At 40.7% G+C, this 5,517-nt stretch overlaps 1 long non-coding RNA gene across 1 annotated transcript; it reads right to left on the reverse strand.

The window, feature by feature from the left end:
- Positions 1–648: 648 nt before the first annotated feature.
- On the reverse strand, positions 649–4,827 carry LOC106902117. The gene is made up of 4 exons (XR_001414431.1): positions 4,691–4,827; positions 3,600–3,840; positions 1,133–1,249; positions 649–689 (listed from the first exon to the last, which is right to left on the reverse strand). It is a non-coding gene; the product is annotated as an uncharacterized LOC106902117 (long non-coding RNA).
- Between the last annotated feature and the right edge of the window lie 690 nt (positions 4,828–5,517).

A 5,517-nucleotide genomic window follows, 5' to 3' on the forward strand; every position in this document is an offset into this window, starting at 1 on the left:
TCCCCATAGGGCCACAGACAGTGTGTGACTCTTGTACCTGAGGAACATACCTGTTCTGTCCACAGATCCTGCAGTGCCTGAACAGTCTTCAAAGCAGATGGACAAACTGGAAACAACAAAGTTCTTCAGTCTCCTCCACTTCTCACATGGGCTTCACCCCTATGTAGGTTTACAATGCAGATTCAAAGGACTTCATTTACTTGCATATGTACTTGCTTACTTTTAACCTGTTTCACCTAAACTTGAGTGTTCCCACAAATCACATATATGTAATGATGTAAATCATAGCACTTATGTCAAAGTTACAGTTACAGAGAAACATCTGCTAGAGAGGTTTGTCACAGCAAGCAGATAATAAGGTTAAGACCAGCAGGTAAAAGGTAAGAAACAGAGGACATTTAATTTAACATAAATTTCAGAAGGTATCTGCCCAAGGAAAGAGCATGTTTCATTGAGCCAGTGTCACAGCATGGAGCAAAGTGCTGAGGACAAGGAGGTGAGTTGCACAATCTCAGGGCTCACTTCATGTAGCCAGAGTCTAGTGGGAAATAAAAGTGCTATTTTCATCTAGAAATTACTTTTCTTTACACTGCCTCTTGCTATACTGAATTACAAAATCTCAACACTGACCAGAGCAGGCATGGCTAGCCAGTCAGCTGTGTCAGGAAAGTCTTATGCTGCTGCTGGTCCTGTAAAGAGATATATACATAAAGCAAATTGGAAAAGTTTGGACATGAAAAACAGAGCAAAATGTCTCAGAAAGTCAGATCTGAGATGTGCACATAAGCTTGGGAGGGGTTAGTCTCTAGAGATGTGTGCGTACTCACATTACAATTAACAACAACAGTGCAGCTGTTCTTTGTTCTTATTGAAGGATGAAGACAGCATGTTTATGGATAGATGTAATTAATGTACAACTCCAGCTATTTAAAAGGAAATTTGGAGTTACCCTGCATATCCTCAACATGTTATTCCTTATGAAACAGCTGAACCTGGACACCCTTACCCAAAGGACAGCCAGTGGAGCACTCAGAGTTAGTCATACAAATGTGAATTAAGGTCACCTAATCTCTGAATATGAGCTCCTGTCCTGGCTTTATTTACACTTGACTAATTCATTTCCATTTCATACCTTTCTTAGGCTTAGATTCATCTCCTCATCTACTGATATCCTGTGGTCAGTGTGGGGACAGGAAGAGCTCATTAGCTTCAGTGAGTGAAATGCCATTGAATCACGGCCTTCTTCATCCTATTAGTACAAATTTAGAAACACCCAGTGATCCACAATGAACCAGCTCTGGATTTATCCTAATGCATGCAAATGGTGACCCTTGCTCACTCTACTTGTATATGATCAACAGCTTTGGTTTCCAGCCAGCTCTAAACATGTGAGTTTTTCTCATGACCTGCTACCTATTTACGGTATTAGAAATGCATTATGCATGCATTAGATCTCAAAATGAGTCTGAACTCTCACAACCTTTCACACTGGGGATGTGTCCTCCCTTAACCCTGCTATGCAGCTATTTGCTTGAGAGCATTTCCTTCTCTGCCCCTTCTGCCTGTGCAGAGCAAAATAAAGAAGCAAAATAGCTCTTCAAATACTAAAATGCTGCAAGTGAACAATAAACTTATAATGGCCTTCAAATGATTTTGCCCTTCAGTATCCAGGAAATGCAGCCAGATCAGATAGGGGTGGGATTAGGTCAGCATCCCTTTATTTCCCCAATTCAGCTCAGCATGAGGTGGAGGAATAAGCTCAGTCCCAAAGGGATGCCATGACAAGGGTGTAACACCAAGCACTCTGAAGCCTGTTCCTATACTCAACTACTAGGCGCATAAAGCCCAGCACAGCTTTGATTACAGGCTTCCAGTACAGATACAGAAAATCAGAGCATATTGACAGCCAAAGGCAGGGATGTAGGATCAAAAGTTCACAGGTAAAAAGGTGGGAAGATAACGAAGCCCTGGAGGTCAATATTCTCGTTACTGACACTTCAACAAGAACAGCACACCTTGCCCCAGGACCTTTTTTCTGTGGGAGAGGTGCCCTTTATGGTGGGCTGGAACCACGTATTAGTTGCTTTATGTTCCCCACTCTAAAAGCTATTTCACGTGCTCATAACCTTTTAGGTTTATTTTTTTATATGCAGACACAAACCAGTGAAAATCTGGAAAAGCCAACCAGCACTTTACAAATATTGACTTAAAAAACACACAAACAAAAAAAAATTGCAAGAAAACCCTTCTTTTGATACTAGCAGATTTTTGTAATTTTACTTAGAGAATTTTGGGGCCAAACTGGCAGCATGGTGAACTTGCAATACTATATGGCACCAGGAGTGGAGGTAATTACAAATGAGTGTACCTAGAAACAGAAGGGAAAAAAAAAAGAGCAAAGAGCATGGAACTGAGAAGGTCAAAACAGCTCTGAACCCATCAATCCACAGCAAACAACTGGGTCAAGCTAGAAGATGATCCCTTCATGAAGGCAAAGAAAGATACTGAAAAAGGTGACTAAAAGCACCTTTTCATCAGAGAACCACAAACTTTGTTTGATAATATGCATGTAAGTGAAGATCAAACTAGTAATGAGATTATGACTGAGACATTGAAAAAAAACTTCATTCTAGATAGAATGAAGGTTTTGAGAGAGGTCTTATGATGTCTAACAGGATATCATGTGAGAAATCAAAAAGATGCTTTGGAGGTTTTGAGGACAGAGATGCGACTGTTGAATCAACTGCATTGTTTGGAGGGTTTATGGAATCTTTAATCTAAGGCAAAAGTTACAACGAAGAGCCGAAACCAAGAACAAGATTGCAGAAAAGATTCTGACTTCTGTTTGGAAAAGGCAATTAGACCATAAGTGGAGAACATCATTTGCAGATTGAAAGCTCTGAAGGAAACCAAGTCTCATACAGAGGACTGAGTTAGTCAAAGGAGCAACTGGAAGAAAATCAAAAGCTCAGAAAGGTACAGGACAACTGACCACAAAATTTGAAAGAAGGAGCATAAAAAACTACACAAAAAGTGGAAGAAAACACAAACCAAATTATGTCTAGCCTTTGTAAAGAGCTGCTTAATTTTTTAACAAATAAAATAATTTTGCAAAAGCCTGCTAGAGAGACAGAATTTACCAATATGCATTACCTCTACAGAAGCAAGCATAATTAATTATGAGAAAAAAATCAAACAATACCTAAATAGAGCAGATTTTTACGCTGGCAGATTCGATATTAATTTTAGATTGGGTGCACAGATCAGTGTGACACCTGATTTACAATACAGGATGTGAAGACGGAAGCAATATCATCAGTGCTCAGCTCCTACAGGGGACAAATCACTCCTGAAGAAGTGTCATGTAGGTATAATGGGACAGTCACCTGACTGGAGAGGTGGAACAACTCAGACCCTTCCCAGGAAGTGTACTACGCAAAAAGATATCTTTTCTTTCAGTAAAAACTTCACTTTTTAAATGAGGAAAACCCAGCTTGGTAAGCCAGGATGGAAGGAGCAATATTTACACAGTGTCATCTCCCAGCCATGGCCCCTGCTCTTCCAGGGGGGCCTTGCTTCCAGCCAGAATGATTACTTACTGCATGGCAGCAACCACTGTCCAGTGCCTTCTGCTCTCCAGGGAGGCTTTTAGATTCATTCCTGAGGCCTAATCAAGTCTCAGCACACACTGCAAACTCCCAGGGTCCAGCCACATCCTCAGTAAGGCCACAGGCTCTGTATCCACTGATGCCCGAGGTTGCTCTCAGTGGAAAGGAGAAGGAGAAGGTCCAGGGATGGGAACAACATTCAGCCAATCTCCTTAGTGAATCATAAGCATATCTGTGAAAAACAAAAGAAAACAAACACTCCTGTCATGAGGGCATACATGTCTAAATAAAACAAAATCCTTCAAAGATGAGGTTTACAATTTCTTTGGGAGAAGGTGCACTTGAAACCTAGCAGACTGCCACTGGGAGAGTGCAGATCAGAAGACAACTGCAGGGAAACAGGAAAAAAAGAAAGCAAAAAATAGAGACATAAGGAGAATGGAGAAGTAGATTAAAATATGGAAATTACAAAAGAAAACTCAAAATATCCAGAATGTAGAGAAATACCGTAAATAAAACAAATCAGACTAATATGTTTTGAGTAACGTTATAAAGAAAAGGCCCTTTTAAAAGATCAAAACAGTCATACAGAAGCAGAATAAAATGATAACTCTAAACACTTTAAATCTATGATCCAAGACTGATATCCATTCATTTGTATACACTGGGGGAAAAATCTACGTAGATTATTATCCTTTTTACCCATAAACAGCATTACTAGCGAACACAACCACTAAACATGCAATCTCACATGCAAAATCTTTCTTTGTGAGCCACAGCATACCATCTGCAGTAACAATGGGTCACAGACCACAATGGTCATGACTGTTTTGCAAAAAAGTTTGATTTAAAAATAGCTCCAGGATGGCTGCTATAAAAAAAAATACTGTTAAAAGGGTGCTTAAAAGAGATGAAGAGTCAGATCTGGAGCTTTATTTGATGCTGCTAAATTTCAGAGTAGTACTCTCTGAACAGGGCTGCTACCTCCAGAGAACACTTCAGGTCAGACTGGCAGGTTATTTTAGGTGCTAAAGCTAAATGCTGGGGCATTTTCACAAAAAAAAGTGAACCAGAAAATTTACCGTCATCATGGATAACATGAATTTAATGGGGCTGCAGGACACCGGACCAGTATATTACATCAGAGGACAATAGTCTCTTGTGAAGTAGCCTCCCTCCCACGAGGTAATTACTAATGGAAGACAGACCTACAGCTTCTGTAACAAAAGGAAGAGGGAAAAAAAAGAGTCTGAACCTTTGACATAAAAAACCAGAATCAACAAAAGCGAGGGATAAAGCGAGGGAAGGCACAAGGCTGAGCAAAGCAGATCTAAAAGTCATGAGATGCTTCATGTTTCCACAGGACAGAGGTGGTCAGCTCAGAGACTGGTTGAGACCTGGTGATGCCTCATTAGAAATCTCTGTTTTGCCTCTGGGTGGGGATGAGTTGTTAGAGTAATTTGCTCTTTAGGAAGCTTGAGATAAAATATTACATACTCCCTCCCAGCATGTTTGAGTTGAAAGCAGCTGTCGAGGGGAGTCAGCGCTGATGCCAGTGGCTTGAACAGCACACAAAGATCTCCTGTCCTTCCTTCCAAGTTCTTTCCTAAAATGTTGTTGTGCTGATCTCTTGTTGCATTAAAGAATCACCATAGTTCTACACTCCAGCCCCAAATTCTCTTTAGTTCTGTCCTAAAACCACTTCCCCTTATTGGTCCAAGGCTCTCCTTCTTCAAATCTCCTCATTCCCCTGTTATGCACAAACATCTGGGAAACTTAAAGGCCACATGTTCCATTTCCTTCGAGGCAGTAGGGAAGATGAGGACCCGCTGCTGCTGTGGATTACCCTGTTAACACACTTGGCAGGGGTTTACATAGTGAATTTAAAGTGTTTGGTCCAGCTGATACC

Source organism: Calidris pugnax, unplaced genomic scaffold (genome assembly GCF_001431845.1).
Source record: "Calidris pugnax isolate Ruff unplaced genomic scaffold, ASM143184v1 scaffold41, whole genome shotgun sequence".
Taxonomy (NCBI): Eukaryota; Metazoa; Chordata; class Aves; order Charadriiformes; family Scolopacidae; genus Calidris; species Calidris pugnax.